At 45.8% G+C, this 18506-nt stretch overlaps 1 protein-coding gene and 1 long non-coding RNA gene across 14 annotated transcripts in view; one reads left to right on the top strand and one right to left on the bottom strand.

Annotated features, from left to right (window-relative positions):
* Positions 1 to 18506, top strand: part of PEBP4 (phosphatidylethanolamine binding protein 4) — a 265326-nt gene that overhangs the window by 108202 nt on the left and 138618 nt on the right. The window lies entirely within an intron of this gene.
* Positions 872 to 4447, bottom strand: LOC309664855. 2 transcript variants are annotated; one of them, XR_014266080.1, is made up of 4 exons: positions 4387 to 4447; positions 3275 to 3355; positions 1238 to 1325; positions 872 to 952 (listed from the first exon to the last, which is right to left on the bottom strand). It is a non-coding gene; the product is annotated as an uncharacterized lncRNA (long non-coding RNA). The 2 variants fall into 2 exon arrangements; XR_014266079.1 differs by having other exon boundaries at positions 1238 to 3355.

Raw genomic sequence — 18506 nt, 5'->3', positions numbered from 1 at the left:
ATGATGCCAGTTTTCTAGATTGTGCCCATTCTAATAGGTATGTGGCGGCATCTCATTGTTGTTTTAATTTTCAAATCCATAAGGATATGATGTTGCCTATTTTCATATGCTTATTCGCCATGTGTATATCTTATTTGGCTAGGTGTCTGTTCAGGTCTGTTGCCCATTTTTGAATTAGGTTGTTTGTTTTCTTATGGTTGAGTTTTAAGAGTTCTTTGTATATTTTGGATACCAGTCCTTTATCAACTATGACTTTTGCAAAGATATTCTCTCAGTCTGTGACTTGTCTTCTCATTCTCTTGACCCCATTCAATTTTGTTCCCTCTTCCTGTGTGTCCTGCAGACCCACAGCTCCTTATCTCCCTGTAAGAGCTGCCAAGCAGCCAGACCAGCTGTGGTACGTACATAAGCATATCATATAGCTTTCTAGAAGTAAGTACAATGTGAAAAAAAAGAACAAGGGAGATTGGAGGTGCTGGCATGGGGGAGGTTTGCCATCTAAATAGGGTGGCAGGGTGGGCTCCACCGAGAAAGGGACGTTTAAGCAAAGAAGATGCAAAAGGGCAGAGAGATCAGGCAGAGGGGCCAGCCAGTACAAAGGCCGTGAGGCAGGAGTGCGCCTGATGTGTCTGAGGAATTCCAAGGATGTGGCTGGAATGGAGTCAGGAGCGATCAGAAGAGAAGTTTCTCATGGATTTGACGTGCGGGTGAGAGGAAGGAGAATCACAGATGACACCAAGATTTTTGACCTGAGCCATTGGAAGGACGTCATTAACTGAGATGGGGAAGAGCAAATTTCCAGGAGGTGGGGCGTGGGGACATAAATCAGGAATTCTGTTTCGGATATGCTGAGTTTGTGCTATTAGACATCTTGGTGGAGACATCTGGTAGGCTGTTGGATAGATGGGTTTGGAGTTCAGAAGAGTTTGTGTATAAGACTCTGGGCTGAGAGCTGTAACAGAAAGAAGAATAAAACCCAGTTCCTCCACCCCTACCTTTGTCCAGGAATCACTGGACACTCGGAGGGAGTGCAGGAGGGCAAGGCATAAAACAGGCCCCCCCACCCCCCCCAGAAGGCAGCTCCTGCCAGCCTCCCTTGAGGCTTGAAGGCAGGTGAACAAAATCCAAGCTACCCAAAATTACACTGAAGACACATCAGATGAAAGACAGCCCCCAAGCCTCTTGACTGCTCACTTCTAGGAAGTCGGCAAGAAGCGAAACCAGGGTGGTGTTTTACCTTGCCCAGTAGCAGTAACATAGACATGTCAGATTCTTTTGAAGATTATCACAAGGGCTCCTCCTGGTCCATTTGCCTTCGCATTCACCTACAAGGCAGATAAAGGCAGAGAAGGGAGGCTGAGAGGGGGCCCAGCAGCTGCAGGGACAGTCACTTCAGCCCTCCTGCTCCCTTGGCTCTGCCCCCAGCCAGATCAACCCCGGATCAGGCCAGGCTGGGCTGGGTCCTGCTGTCTGTGGCCCGTGCATACACAGAGCTAGCTGTTTAAAGGGAAAAGAACTGTGACTATGGGTTCAACCTCACCTTAGATCAATATTAGGCCAAATCCCTAATATCGGTAACCCAGGTCCCACGGTTAACATGCCAGCTGTGGTCCTCACCCTGAAATAGTCAATCGCCCAAGCAAGAGCTGTGTTTTCACATTAAACATCCCCAAGTCTCTCCTGCTCAAGTGGCAGATGGTGAATTTCATGTAATGACGTGAGCAAAGGCCCCTCTATTTCCAGCCTGGAACTCGGAATCTGCAGAGGAGCTGCATCTCTGCATCCTGTATGCTAAACGCTGCAGCTCTTGCTTGGAGGGCCAGGGGATCAGAATGTGTCTGAGAGGGCTGGGCCCAGGAGGGGGAAAAGCAGTGAACTGGCCTTTGTCCCAGGTTCTCCAGCAGGGAAAGGGGAACCAGGGCACTTTGGGCAGCCTGGGCTGGATGTGGAGGACAAGACCTGCCATCCACCACCTGAAAATCTAGTGCTTTAATAAGCTGAGGCTGATATTAGAACTGGTGTGCCCAGGGACCTCAGAGGGAAGCGCAGCATGGAGCAAGCGGGGAGGTTACTGATGGAATGTCTTTGCGGGCTTGGATCTGAGTGACAGTAAAACTGAGTTATGAAAGAGGGCCAGATTAATGAAAATGTGCATCGTTAAGAAGCCATCCTCAATGACTTCCGCCGAGCTCTCTGGCACCTTCTGACCCAAATATGTTGACCCGAGTCTAACGTCCTACACCCAGCCTTCTCACCTCCAAAGACAGAAAAAGATATATAACACAATATATAGAACACAGTAATAACCTTCAGGAATCTCAGCCCACTCCTGGACTGCTCTCTTAGATCCCCAAGGGAATTAACCCCTCAGGGAAGGTTTTAGGATAATATTAAGGGTTTGGAATTCTTTATTTGAGGGATTTGACAAGAAATTCAGTTGAGGCCTCTCCTCCCACACTCTGGCCCCTCTTCACTCCTATCACACAGACAGACTTCCTTGCAGTTTCTTCAATCAGCCTGTCCTCGTGCCATGCCTTTGAACCTCTGGGGTACATGGTGCTCTCCCCTGGGGCGCCCTTCCTAGGCTTCCCACTGGGCAAATGCAAGCATCACCATCTTTTGGAAGTTTTGCATTCAAGCTGTACTTTAATACCATTTATTGCTTTTTTTTTTCTTATAAAATTCATATTCAGTGCAGAAAATATGGAGCTTATAAAAAAAATGAAGAAAACAAAAATCACCCATCATTTTGACATATATTCTTCTGGTCTTTTTTTTTTTTTCTGAGTGTTTATATATATTCTAATTGGGAGCATCCTGTACATTCTGTTGTGTGATCTGCTTTTCTCCCCTTACTTAAGGGTATATAGTTAAGCAAAAAAAAAGGGGGCAGTTTAGTATAGTGGTTATGTGTGGGTGGGCTCTGGAGTCAGAATGTCTGGGTTCAAATCCTGGCTGCACAGCTACAGTCCTGAGACCTGAGCAAGTTACTGACTCTGTTTCCGTGTTTAGAACAGTGTGGTTTACACTGAATTTTAATCTATAATTTTGTTTTCTCGCTTTTTCACTCAACTGTGAGTTCCTTGAGGTCAGAGAGTGACCCTCGTTGGTCTTTCTGTCCCCAGCATCTTGCTCGCACATAATAAGCATCCCCAGAATGTTAAATGCATGAAAGACCCCAAAGAAGAAGGCCTAGAACTAGGAGTCAGATGAAAGTTGCTGAAATAGAGAACCAAGTATTTGCGAGCTCGGCCTTGCAAATGCTCGGCCTTACCTCTCTTAGCTAAAGATGGACAAATACATTGTTTTCTGAGGCTCCTGCTTCATCATTTGTCAAATGGAGACGCCAGGGTGACTGTGAGACAAGCAGGACAACTTGGTGGACCTGCTCTGCAAACTGCAGAACTTTGCAAGTGAAGTTGTGAGCTCCTAATTTCACACGGCTCCTCTCCGGCTCTGAATGAGGACTGGGCATGGATCGATGTCCCCAGTTCTCGGGAAAAAAACGAGCGAGCGGGAGGCCAGTCTGTGCGCGCTGCGGCTCAGGGCTTCTCGCCTCCCCGGGTCGGTCAGCACGCGGGACCCCGGGCGCCTCCTGGGGCACTGGCTCTGAGTCGGAGGAGTGGGTGTTGGGGCACCGGAGCCAGGAGAGCCAGGGCTGCGCTGGCCACTGTGCAGGGTGCCCCGAATCCCGGCCCGGGTCCTAACCCGCCAGGCCCCTCTGGGTGCCGCCACCGTCGCTCGGGGCCCCCGTTACTAGCCGCCCCCTTCTTCCCTCAGGACCCATCCTTCCGACCACCAGATCCGGTTGGGGGAGGAATCCTATCCCCCCTTCTCCGGGATCCGGGAGGGGAGAGGAGGGTGGTGGTGGCTAGAACTGAGTCTTCCTTTGCCTCCTACTCTCCGGCAGAATCCGATTCTTTTCTGAGCAGGATGGGGCGGGGGCGGGGGGCCGCGTGCGCGCCGGGCGGAGGGAATTCCTTCCCCGGCGGGCGCGGCGCCGCCACCCGCCGCAGCGCCTGCCCTTTTTTTAGCTCTTTCCCGGGGCTCCTTCTCGGCGCGACCGGGGGGTAGAGGCGCGCTCCGCCTCGCGGTGGGGGGGACCGTCGACCCCCCCCACCACTCCGCCCGCCCCCCACCCCTGCAGGCGCCAGGGCAGCGCGAGTGGAAATCGGACAGCGACGCGAGGGTCCCGACGCCGCCGCCGCCGCCGCCGCCGCGCCCGTGGGTGGGCAGCCGGGAGACTTGCTGGAGGGAGACCCGGGGTGATTCCCATCCGCCCGCAGCTCTTCCAGGGCTGCCCTGAGCAAGGAGTTGTTTCGTCATTTTGAAAAGACACCTTCCCCCCGCCCCCTAGGCTGTTTCAGAAATGGCATTGAGTCAGACCTGAGTCACAGGAGATCGTGGGCCCCTCTCTCCCCTCCCCGGCGATTCTTTCTCGTCCAGCCCGCAGCCCCGCTCTCTACCCCACCTCACCCCCTCTACACCCCCATCCGTGATGCGGCCCCAGACGCCGCAGCCCCCGCCCGCCTCCTCCTCCTCCTCCTCCCCCCTCCCCCTCCCCCTCCTCCTCCGCTGGGATACCAGCCCACCCGCCCGGGGCGAGCCTGACACCCTGCCCGCCCCGTCACCCCGCCCCCTCCCGGCTGCTGCAAAGGCAGCTCATCTGGGGACAGCAATCCCGTCCTCAGACTGTGGAAAGGCCACAGTCTGCCCCCTGCCTCCGGGCACGACAGGCCACCTGCCCCTGACCTTCCCACGCAGGCGGCGCTGCTGGGGGTCAGGCTGAGCGGGCGCTCGGCGGTGGCCACGGTGTCTCCCGCGGTAGTTTACTGTAGCGCTGGCCGCCCTCTAGGACTGGGTCAGCTTCTTCCACCTCTGGCTACCTGTGTTCTCACCCCTTCCAGCCTTTCCTGAGCTTCTGCCGGGAAGGGGCTACACAAGTCTATTTTTAGTTCTAACAAGCTGCCTGCCGGAGCAGCTTTCCATCTGCAGCTCTCAGAGCCCTTTACAAATGCTAATGAATGGAAGCTGCTGCCTCTAGAGTAAGATTCCTCTTCCTCCCTCTTCCCCACCCCCACGCTTTCCTAATGGGGAAACTGAGGCACGGAGTTAGGGTATGGAGGTGTGATCAAGCCGGGGTCAGAACCCCAAGTTTCCTACGGCCTGTTGGTGGTCCTGCCTTGGCCAGTACCTTCTCCTTTTACTTCACGCTCAGTGCCAGGTCCTGGATTAAGTTCAGGGGTCAGACAGTCCTTGTCCTCAGTGAGCTGAGGTTCGGGGGAGAGGGGAGCCTAGGAGCCAATCATTAGAGTACAAATAGGTGGCCCCAGAGAGCTGTTTCTGCAGAGAGCATTGTAGGAGCTCAGAAGTCTCACCCAGGGGCTTCCCTGGTGGCGCAGTGGTTGAGAATCTGCCTGCCAATGCAGGGGACACGGGTTCGAGCCCTGGTCTGGGAAGATCCCACATGCTGCGGAGCAACTAGGCCCGTGAGCCACAACTACTGAGCCTGCGCATCTGGAGCCTGTGCTCCGCAACAAGAGAGGCCACGATAGTGAGAGGCCTGCGCACCGCGATGAGGAGTGGCCCCCACTTGCCGCAACTAGAGAAAGCCCGCACACAGAAACGAAGACCCAACACAGCCATAAATAAATAAATTAGTTAATTAAAAAAAAAAAAAAAAAAAAGAAGTCTCACCCAGCGTAGCCGCAGGGGAGGAAGGGGGTTAGGGCAGTTAGTGGCTTATTTCATAATCAGGTAAGGCTTCCTGGAGGAGATGACCACCTGAGCTTAGTCTATAATTGAGAATTGGAGTTGATGGAGCAAAAAGGCAGGGGGCATTCTGGGAACAAAACACAGGATGGAGAAAGAAACAGTTCAGAGTTGCTGGTGGTGGAAATGTTCCATGTGTTAGGCTGGGGAGGATCTTGGTGCAAGAAGGGAAAGGACCCGGTCAGATTGGAGGGGTTTTTTGTTCATTTGTTTGTTTTGTTTGGCTGCGTTTGGGTCTTTGTTGCTGCGCTGGCTTTCTCTAGTTGTGGCGAGCAGGGACTACTCTTCGCTGCGGTGCGCGGGCTTCTATTGCGGTGGCTTCTCTTGCTGCGGAGCACGGGCTCTAGGCACGCGGGCTTCAGTAATTGCAGCACACGGGCTCAGTAGTTGCAGCACGCAGGCCTTAGAGCGCACGGGCTTCAGTAGTTGTGGCTCGCAGGCTCTAGAGCACAGGCTCAGTAGTTGTGGTGCATGGGCTTAGTTGCTCCAGGGCATGTGGGATCTTCGGGGACCAGGGATCGAACCCGTGTCCCCTGCATTGGCAGGTGGATTGTTAACCACGGCGCCACCAGGGAAGTCCCAGATTAGAGTTTTAAATACAGCATTCTGGTGGCTGCGAGGAGGGCGAGCTTGACGGGATAAGAGTGGAAGCTGAGAGACCAATTAGAGGTGATGAAGGCCTGGACCAGGTGCGGTGGAGAAGACAGGGTGCATTTGAGACAAGTTTGACAACTACCTAACTGGAAATCCAGAGTGACACAATCTTTCTTTCTTTCTCTTTCTTTCTTTCTTTCTCTTTCTTTCTTTCTTTCTCTTTCTTTCGTCCTTCCTTCCTTCTTTCCTTCCTTCCTTCCTCCCTCCCTCCCTCCCTCCCTCTCTCTCTCTCTTTCTTTCTTTCTTTCTTTTTTTTCTCTCTCCCCCTCTGGCCCACTGTTAGGCTGGCAAGGCAAACATCTCCCTGGGAATTCAACAAGGTATTGCCACCCAGGTGGCACCCTTCTCTTTTGAGCTGGATGCCTGGAACCCCTGGAGGGCAGGACCTACCCTCTATCTCTGCCATGGCAACTAGCAGCACTGCAGACAGTCTCCGTTTTGATGCTGGGTCAATGAATGGTGCTTTGATCAGATAAGGGTAAACAAAAGGGGTGGGAAATTCTTCAACTGCAGGTAGGAAATATGCACGCAGGACCCTAACCACTGTTTATCAGAGTTAAAGCCCTGTGCTCACTTCCACAGAAAGCCAGCCCTTCCTCTAGGGCTTTCACCATGAATCAGAAAACACTGCCAACTGCTATGAATGCAGCTTCAGAAGCTGTAGGAAGTCTCCTTACCAGTTTCAGGGCCCTGCTTTCCAACCAAAAAAATCATGGAGCACCTGAAATGCATTCCTGTTGGAGCAGGCTGTGCAGAAGATGGGAGTGCATGTTGGCTCTGGGGATACACAGACAGGAGGGTGACACGGAGGGACTCACCCACATCAGCAGTTTTGTACATTGTGGTGGCAGGAATTCAAGGCAATAGGCCTTTGCTCATTTAATTCTCCATGTTGCCTGTGTTATGCTGGAGATTCCTACTGCTGCCTTTCACAGCAAATAGCTTCCTCTGGTCTGTTGTGGCAATAAAGGTCAGCAACCTAGTTAAGAGCGTAGACCCTGGTCTACGCTCAAATTCCATCTCCTCTGCTCCTACTAGCTGTGTGCCCTTAGAGAAGTTAAGTGACTCAACCTTTTGAAACCTCACTTTTCTCATCTGTAGATTGGGTATATGTTAGAGATATTGTGAAGTCTGAAAGAGTTGGTGCCTGTTTAAGCACTTAGAACAGTGTCTGGTACATGGTAAGCCCTCGGTAAATATTAATTGTTATTAATATTGCCAGAGTCCTCTGTTCTCTATTTGGTATGGCTGTACTTCCAGCTCCTTTTACCAGCTGCTCAACCCATGCTGCTGTTTTGGGATCCCATGAAGTCTTCCCTCCATCCCTCCCTTTATTTTAAGTCCCTGGATACTTAACTATTGACACTGTGATTCCTGAATCACTCTTCTGGGGGCAAGAAAATAGACTTCATTTAGAAGAAAAGATCCATTTTTGACTGAAGATAAGATACTCTTGTAAAGACTGACTGAGATATAGAATCATAGAATATGGAGCCGGAAGATGTCTTGGAAGTACTAATTCAAGCTCACATTTTTCAGAGACGCAGCAAGATGGAGTTACTTGTGTAATCAGTGGCAGATGGAGGGTGGGAACCCTGGCCTCCTGCTCCCAGTGCCTCCCGACCATCACTGCCAGCTTCCCTGGGCTCTTCTCTCGCCGCACCTTCAGGCCATCTGAGTCCTTTTGGTCTTTGCTCTTCCCTCACTCATCTCTGTCTCTGGTCGAGCCTTCTCTTGTCTAGTCCAAAACCACACTAGTGGTCTGTCCCTGTATCAGGATTCAACTAGAGAAACAGAACCAGTAGGAAATATATAGCAGGGGGTTAATTGCAAGGAATTGGCTTACGCGATTGTGAAGACGGCTAGGCAAGTCCCATGCATGGCACAGCCCGTCAGGAAGGGCAGGCAGGGAACTTGGGAAAGAATTGAGGCTGCAGTTCACAGGTGAAATTTCTTCTTCTTCTGGGAAAATTTAACTGATTGAATCAGGCCTACTCGGGTTATCTCTGATAATCGTCTTTACTAACGTCAACTGAGCAGAAGCACAAAGAACTACAATCCTGCAGCCTGTGGAACAAAAACCACATTCACAGAAAGATAGACAAGATGAAAAGGTAGAGAGCTATGTACCAGATGAAGGAACAAGATAAAACCCCAGAAAAACAACTAAATGAAGTGGAGATAGGCAACCTTCCAGAAAAAGAATTCAGAATAATGATAGTGAAGATGATCCAGGACCTCGGAAAAAGAATGGAGGCAAAGATCGAGAAGATGCAAGAAATGTTTAACAAAGACCTAGAAGAATTAAAGAACAAACAAACAGAGATGAACAATACAATAACTGAAATGAAAACTACACTAGAAGGAATCAATAGCTGAATAACTGAGGCAGAAGAACGGATAAGTGACCTGGAAGACAGAATGGTGGAATTCACTGCCGCAGAACAGAATAAAGGAAAAAGAATGAAAAGAACTGAAGACAGCCTAAGAGACCTCTGGGACAACATTAAACGCAACAACATTCGCATTATAGGGGACCCAGAAGGGGAAGAGAGAGATAAACGACCCAAGAAAATACTTGAAGAGATTATAGTCGAAAACTTCCCTAACATGGGAAAGGAAATAGCCACCCAAGTCCAGGAAGCACAGAGAGTCCCATACAGGATAAATCCAAGGAAAAAACACTCTGAGACACATAGTAATCAAATTGGCAAAAATTAAAGACAAAGAAAAATTATTGAAAGCAGCAAGGGAAAAACGACAAATAACATACAAGGGAACTCCCATAAGGTTAACAGCTGATTTCTCAGCAGAAACTGTACAAGCCAGAAGGCAGTGGCATGATATACTTAAAGTGATGAAAGGGAAGAACCTACAACCAAGATTACTCCACCCAGCAAGGATCTCATTCACATTTGATGGAGAAATCAAAAGCTTTACAGACAAGCAAAAGCTAAGACAATTCAGCACCACCAAACCAGCTCTACAACAAATGCTAAAGGAACTTCTCTAACTGGGAAACACAAGAGAAGAAAAGGACCTACAAAAACAAACCCAAAACAATTAAGAAAATGGTCAAAGGAACATACATATCGGTAATTTCCTTCAACGTGAATGGATTAAATGCTCCAACCAAAAGACACAGGCTCGCTGAATGGATACAAAAACAAGACCCATCTATATGCTCTCTACAAGAGACCCACTTCAGACCTAGGGACACATACAGACTGAAAGTTAGGGGATGGAAAAAGATATTCCATGCAAATGGAAATCAAAAGAAAGCTGGAGTAGCAATACTCATATGAGATAAAGTAGACTTTAAAATAAAGAATGTTACAAGAGACAAGGAAGGACACTATGTAATGATCAAGGGATCAATCCAAGAAGAAGATATAACAATTATAAATATATATGCACCCAACATAGGAGCACCTCAATACAAGGCAACTGCTAACAGCTATAAATGAGGAAATCGACAGTAACACAATAATAGTGGGGGACTGTAACACCTCACTTACACCAATGGACAGGTCATCCAAAATGAAAATAAATAAGGAAACACAAGCTTTAAATGACACAATAGACCAGATAGATTTCACTGATATTTATAGGACATTCCATCCAAAAACAGCAGATTACACTTTCTTCTCAAGTGCGCATGGAACATTCTCCAGGATAGATCACATCTTGGGTCACAAATCAAGCCTCAGTAAATTTAAGAAAATTGAAATCATATCAAGCATCTTTTCTGACCACAATGGTATGAGATTAGAAATCAATCACAGGGGAAAAAACGTAAAAAACACAAACACATGGAGGCTAAACAATACGTTACTAAATAACCAAGAGATCACTAAAGAAATCAAAGAGGAAATCAAAAAATACTTAGAAACAAATGACAATGAAAACACGACGATCCAAAACCTATGGGATGCACAAAAGCAGTCCTAAGAGGGAAGTTTATATCTATACAAGCCTACCTCAAGAAACAAGAAAAAATCTCAAATAAACAGTCTAACGTCACACCTAAAGGAACTAGAGAAAGAAAAACAAACAAAACCCAAAGTTAGCAGACAGAAAGAAATCATAAAGACCAGAGCAGAAATAAATGAAATAGAAACAAAGAAAACAGTAGCAAAGATCAATAAAACTAAAAGTAAAACTCATCAAGAAAAAGAGGGAGAGGACTCAAATCAATAAAATTAGAAATGAAAAAGGAGAAGCTACAACAGACACTGCAGAAATACAAAGCATCCTAAGAGACTACTACAAGCAACTCTATGCCAATAAAATAGACAGCCTGGAAGAAATGGACAAATTCTTAGAAAGGTATAACCTTCCAGGACTGAACCAGGAAGAAATAGAAAATATGAACACACCAATCACAAGTAATGAAATTGAAACTGTGATTAAAAATCTTCCAACAAACAAAAGTCCAGGACCAGATGGCTTCACAGGTGAATTCTATCAAACATTTAGAGAAGAGCTAACACCCATGCTTCTCAAACTCTTCCAAAAACTTGCAGGGGAATGAACACTCCCAAACTCATTCTATGAGGCCACCATCACCCTGATACCAAAACCAGACAAAGATACTACAAAAAAAGAGAATTACAGATCAATATCACTGATGACTCTAGATGCAAAAATCCTCACCAAAATACTAGCAAACAGAATCCAACAGCACATTAAAAGGATCATACACCATGATCAAGTGGGATTTATCCCAGGGATGCAAGGATTCTTCAACATACGAAAATCAATGAATGTGAAACACCATATTAACAAATTGAAGAATAAAAACCATATGATCATCTCAATAGATGCAGAAAAATCTTTTGACAAAATTCAACACCCATTTATGATAAAAACTCTTCAGAAAGTGGACACAGAGGGAACCTACCTCAATATAATAAAGTCCATATATGACAAACCCACAGCACACATCATTCTCAATGGTGAAAAACTGAAAGCATTTCCTCTAAGGTCAGGAACAAGACAAGGATGTCCACTCTCACCGCTATTATTCAACATAGTTTTGGAAGTCCTAGCCACAGCAATCAGAGAAGAAAAAGAAATAAAAGGAATACAAATCGGAAAAGAAGAAGTAAAACTGTCACTGTTTGCAGATGACGTGATACTATACATAGAGAATCCTAAAGATGCCACCAGAAAACTACTAGAGCTAATCAATGAATTTGGTAAAGTTGCAGGATACAAAATTAATGCACAGAAATCTCTTGCATTCCTATACCCTAATGATGAAAAATCTGAAAGAGAAATTAAGAAAACACTCCCATTTACCACTGCAACAAAAAGAATAAAATACCTAGGAATAAACCTACCTAGGGAGACAAAAGACCTATATGCAGAAAACTGTAAGACACTGATGAAAGAAATTAAAGATGATACCAACAGATGGAGAGACATACCATGTTCTTGGATTGGAAGAATCAATATTGTGAAAATGACTATACTACCCAAAGCAATCTACAGATTCAATGCAATTCCTATCAAATTACCAATGGCATTTTTTACAGAACTAGAACAAAAAAATCTTAAAATGTGTATGGAGACACAAAAGACCCCAAATAGCCAAAGCAGTCTTGAGGGAAAAAAACAGAGCTGGAGGAATCACATTCCCTGACTTCAGACTATGCTACAAAGCTACAGTAATCAAGACAATATGGTACTGGCACAAAAACAGAGATATAGATGAATGGAACAGGATAGAAAGCCCAGAGGTAAACCCATGCACCTATGGTCAACTAATCGATGACAAAAGAGGCAAGGATATACAATGGAGAAAAGACAGTCTCTTCAATAAGTGGTGCTGGGAAAACTGGACAGCTACATGTAAAAGAATGAAATTAGAACACTCCCTAACACCATACACAAAAATAAACTCAAAATGGATTAGAGACCTAAATGTAAGACCGGACACTATAAAACTCTTAGAGGAAAACATAGGAAGAACACTGTTTCACATAAATCACAGCAAGAACTTTTTTGATCTACCTCCTAGAGGAATGGAAATAAAAACAAAAATAAACACATGGGACCTAATGAAACTTCATAGCTTTTGCACAGCAAAGGAAACCATAAACAAGACGAAAAGACAACCCTCAGAATGGGAGAAAATATTTGCAAATGAATCAACGGACAAAGGATTAATCTCCAAAATATATAAACAGCTCATGCAGCTCAATATTAAAAAAACAAACAACCCAATCCAAAAATGGGCAGAAGACCTAAATAGACATTTCTGCAAAGAAGACATGCAGATGGCCAAGAAGCACCTGAAAAGCTGCTCAACATCACTAATTATTAGAGAAATGCAAATCAAAACTACAGTGAAACTACAATGAGGTATTACCTCACACCAGCTAGAATGGGCATCATCAGCAAATCTAGAAACAACAAATGCTGGAGAGGGTGTGGAGAAAAGGGAACCCTCTTGCACTGTTGGTGGGAACGTAAATTGATACAGCCACTATGGAGAACAGTATGGAGGTTCCTTAAGGAACTAAAAATAGTATTACCATATGACCCAGCAATCTCACTACTGGGTATATACCCAGAGAAAACCATAGTTCAAAAAGACACATGCACCCCAGTGTTCATTGCAGCACTATTTACAATAGCCAGGTCATGGAAGCAACCTAAATGCCCATCGACAGCCAAATGGATAAAGAAGATGTGGTACATATATACAATGCAATATTACTCAGCCATATAAAGGAATGAAATTGGGTCTTTTGTGGAGTTGTGGGTGCATCTAGAGACTATCATACAGAGTGAAGTAAGTCAGAAAGAGAAAAAAAGATATCGTATATTAACGCATATATGTGGAACCTAGAAAATGGTACAGATGAACCGGTTTGCAGAGCAGAAATTGAGACACAGACGTAGAGAGCAAACGTATGGACACCAAGGGGGAAAACGGCGGGAGGTGGGGGGGGTGGTGTGATGAATTGGGAGATTGGGATTGACATGTATACACTGATGTGTATAAAATAGATGACTAATAAGAAAATAAATAAATAAAGAGATTACCTGAGACCAGATTAGAGGAATGCAGGCCCTGCACAAAAAAGTAAATAAAATAAAGTCAACTGATTATGGACATTAATCACAACTACAAAATACCTTCACAGCAACACCAATATTTGATGGAATAACTGAATTCTGTAGCCTTGCCAAGTTGACACATAAAACTGACCACCACAGTCCCCTAGTGGCCTTGCCATTTCTCCTCCTTCTAGTCTATCTAATATACTGCTGTCATATTCATCTTCCCCAAACTCTGCCTTGCCCTCTTTTCGAAGTTTTCCATGGTGGTCCACAGGTTACAAGAGAAAACCCAGCTTGCCAACTGTATCTCCCACTTAAACCTTCTGTTTTAGTCAAACCTGTCTACTTGTCCTCTGAACCATAACCATCCCTTCCCTCACCCAGTTGCTTCCCAACTGCCCAACTGCTTCCCACCCCTCCCTTTAAGGCCACTCTGTTTGGTTCCTGCCACAAAGCTCCCCTACCACAGCTCATCATGCCCCTCATCACCACTGCAGCCCTTCCATCCGTCCCTCCAGTTCCAGAGGCATCCGTTCTCTGCACCCCTCACTTGCTGCTTAGCTAAACAAGCAGGAGAGATTAATTCAGGATGCAGAATTGGTAGGGAGACAGGGAGAGGATCACTCTCACTGCTCCTCCCTCCCCCCAAACCAGCCAGTATGCTGGTCAAACCTAACACACTGCTCCTAAGATCTTATTACTAAAGTGAAAGATGGGGTCCAGGTTATTATAAATGGCAACTGAAACAAATTTCTCTCCATTTCTTTTTATTTCCCCTGCCCACCACCTGTACCCCACACCTTTCTGTCAAGAGAAGTTCTTAGTTCTTGATATCTCTTTATAATCAAGTTGACATCCCTTGGATTTAAGGAAATTCAGAATGCAAGACTCCGGACCAGCCAAAACAGAAAATAGGTCCGTGACATGAGAAAGCACCCCCTTTAACGTTTTAAGAGATTCTCCAGTGGCTTCTGCTAACTGTAATCTACATCAAATCTCTCTCTCTTTTTTTTTAATTGAAGTATAGTTGATTTACAATGTTGTGTTAGTTTCAGGTGTACAGCAAAGTGATTCAGTTATACATAGTACACATATATCTTTTTTTCAGCTTCTTTTCCCTTATAGGTTATTACAAAATATTGTGTATAGTTCCCTGTGCTATACAGTAGGTCCTTGTTGGTTATCTGTTTTATATATAGTAGTGTCCAAACTGCTGATTTATCTCTCCTCCTCGCCTTTCCCCTTTGGTAACCATAAGCTTGTTTTCTATGTCTGTTGGTCTATTTCTGTTCTGTAAATAAGTCCATTTGTATTTTTTTTTTTAGATGACACATATAGTGATATCATATGATATTTGTCTTTGTCTGGCTTACTTCACTTAGTATGATAGTCTCTAGGTCCATCCATGTTGCTGCAAATGGCATTATTTCATTCTTTTTTATGGATGAGTAATATTCCATTGTATATATGTACCACACCTTTATTTATCCATTCATCAGTCAGTCAATGGACATTTAGGTTGCTTCCATGTCTTGGCTATTGTAAACAGTGCTGCAATGAACATTGGGGGTGCATGTATCTTTTCTAATTATAGTTTTCTCTGGATATATGCCCAGGAGTGGGATTGCTGGATCATATGGTAGCTCTATTTTTAGTTTTTTAAGGGACCTCTATACTTTTCTCCATAGTGGCTGCACCATTTTACATTCCCACCAACAGTGTAGGAGGGTTCCTTTTTCTCCACACCCTCTCTCCAGCATTTATTATTTGTAGACTTTTTGGTGATGGCCATTCTGACTGGTGTGAGGTGATACCTCATCAAATCTTGCCAAAGCAAGATGTTCATACCAGCACAGTGTAGTGTGAAGAATTTGCCTGGGGACTTCCCTGGTGGCGCAGCGGTTAAGAATCCTCCTGCCAATGCAGGGGACACGGGTTCGATCCCTGGTCCGGGAAGATCCCACATGCCATGGAGCAACTAAGCCCATGAGCCACAACTACTGATCCTGAGCTCTAGAGCCCCCGAGCCACAACTATTGAGCCCACATGCCACAACTACTGAAGCCCATGCTCCGCAGCAAGAGAAGCCACCGCAATGAGAAATCCACACACCACAACAAAGAATAGCTCCCACTCGCCGCAACTCTGAAAGCCCATGCACAGCAACAAAGACCCAACGCAGCCAAAAATAAATAAATAAATTAATTAATTAATTTAAAAAAAAAAAGAATTTGCCTGCCTGGGTTTGCAGGCAAATTTCCAGCAAATCTAATAATTTCCTTTGTAGATACAGGGTAAAGTATTTAGCCTCTCCGTGCCTCAGTTTCATCATTTGTACAATGGGCATAATAAAAGATATTTACTTATCCTACATAAAACCCACCTCTTGGGTGTATGGTGAGGATTCAGTTAGTCTATGGAAAGCACTTAGCAACCCCAGCATGTCGAAAGAACTCTGTACATCTTAGCTACCGCTTTTATTAGCAAATGGGCAAATGGAACCTCCACATCTCCCTCTGCACATGCCGACATCAGCAGGCTAAGATACTTTTATAAAGTGCCCAATCTCAACCCGTGGCCCTGCACCGGCATCAGGTAACAGCTCTGGCAATGAGGTTGCACCGCCTTCTAGCTCACTGTGTCAGTCACTTAGAAGTCAAGAAGCCCTGCACTCCAAGGGATGCAAATTTAACTCTATTTGAACAAGTGTTTATTGGTCATCTCCCATGTTCGATATATTGCGCTGGGCCCTGGAGATGCTGAGATAAGATGTGGTCAGGTCCTCAGGAATTTGCAAGGGAGATGACTAATGTGGAAACCATCAAGAAGACCTCGAGGCAGCGTGGCATGTCAGGAACGTGGACGGTCCGTGCTGTCACGGAGTCATTCCTGAGCAACGTGCCAGGAGCTGAGCTTGAAGGGAGAACGAGTGGGAGACTGTGGGTACTCATCTTTGCGTCCCTGTCTTGCACAGTGCCTGGTACATAAACGATGCTCAGAAGATCTTTGTGAATGACTGGCTATAACCGAGAGTCTTGAGAAAAGCTACATGAAGCAGGTACCTTGCGTTTTAAGCTTTGAAGACAGAGTCAGATTTTGAGAGGGCGAAAGAGATGGGAATGGATAAACAAAATGTAGTATATACGTACCATGGAATATTATTCAGCCTTTCAGAGGAAATACATTCTGACCCATGCTACAACATGGATGAAACTTGAGAACATCGTACCAGTCACAAAAAGACAAACACTGTAGGATTCCACTTATATAAGGTACCTAGAGTAGTCAACTTGATAGAGACAGAAAATAGAATGGTGGTTGTCAGCGGCTGAGGGGAATGGGGAGTTGTTTCATGGGAAAAGAGTTTCAGTTTTGCGAGACAAGTTTTGGAGATGGGTTGCTTGTCAGTGTGAAGGTACTTATCACTGCCGAACTGTCCACTTAAGAATGGTTAAGATGGCAAATTGTATATTATGAGTGTTCTAGCACGACTGATAAAAAGGAAGGCCAGGAAGACACCTGTAAGAACAAAGGAGTTAGGAAAGGTAGAGGCAGAGAGTGCAGGACGTGTTCAAGGGAGTACGATTGGGACATAGCAGGAGATGAGGTCAGGTGGAGGCCAAATGTGCCTCAAATGCCATGTCAAGGGGGTATGGAGGTTAAAATTTTGACTTTGCTTTCATATGCCGCTGAGGTGAGTCTTCTAATGTTCTCTTCAACCTTGACTACTATAGGATCATCCTGGGTACTCTGTGGGCCAGTGTACCAAGCCATTATCCCAGTTCTACACCAACCCCACCTCTTCTGCTAAGCAGACCCCGAGGCCCACCTCACCTGGGCCAGAGGGGGCCCATGGCACTGGCGCCTCTGGGCAGTTCTTCTGCTGACTTTGATTTGAACTGATCCTCGTGGGAGTGTTTAAGTTCCGGCCGCCCTGATGGAAACTCAACGAGATCCCAGTCTGATTAGCCTGACTTCTTTCCAATTGAATATTCATAAGCTGCAAGCACCACTCTTGGCAAATCGTTAGCTCTGCATCAGAAGCCACTTGGAGTTCCCACCCCTGACTTCCTCCTGAGGTGCAGGCTCCACGGGGAGGGGGGAGTGGGATGGCCACGTGATCGGGTTACCTGGAGGTGCTGCCTTACTTTGCATTGTAGGCTGGGCTCTTTTAGGTCTAAGACAAAAGGCTTCCTTGTTGAAAGTAGAAATGAGTTGGTCTAGGACATTTTGGAGTTCAGTTTGTTGTAATGTTTGTGTTTGGGTGTCAAGGACACACTGGGCAATGCTGACTTCTAGATGGAGCTGTGACCCAGATGGCTTAAGACAGACCTCTCAATGTAGCTCTGTTTCTTATTTAACATAAGATTTTTAAGCTTCAGTTATCATCTCTAAGTCTCAGTTTCATCATCTCAAAAATGAATATAATAATCCCTTCCCTGCTTTCTAAGGATATCCGGAAGATGAATGGATGACGTACTTTGAAATCTGAATGGCAGGATGAACACATAATACTATGCATTCTCCAAAAATGCTGGGACTAAACCTTTGCCAGTGAGGAAGTATTGTGCATGCCTCTTATCCCTGTATTTACCAAATGGAAACAGAAGAAAATTCTTGTTCTGAGGTTGACAATAAGCCTTAACCTGAGTGGTCATTCATTGAAAGACAGGCTAATTCCCTTCTTGGGCCCCAGTGCTAAAAACAGTTCAACTCCTTGGATGCCCTGGCTATTTTGCTGCCCACCAGCTGAGAAAGGAACTTGGTAAGAAGAAATGCAGGAATCTAGATGATTCCTTTCACCATTTCCTTACCCACACCATCCCGCTTTGACCAGCTGTGTCTGTCGGTTCACCTGAAGCTTCAGCTTCTCACTGGGACCCAGAGAGGAACCCTCCTTAGTTATAATAGTGGCAAGAGCAAAGAATGTCATAGGCCACCCTGGTCACCTCAGAGAATTCTACCACATGGGCCCCACGCTCTACAAAATAGTGGAGAAGATGGTT

Source organism: Balaenoptera physalus (genome assembly GCF_965194825.1).
Source record: "Balaenoptera physalus genome assembly, chromosome: 7".
NCBI classification, from domain to species: Eukaryota; Metazoa; Chordata; class Mammalia; order Artiodactyla; family Balaenopteridae; genus Balaenoptera; species Balaenoptera physalus.
The sequence above is the reverse complement of the archived record's forward strand: the minus strand, read 5'-3'. Positions and strand labels throughout refer to the sequence as shown.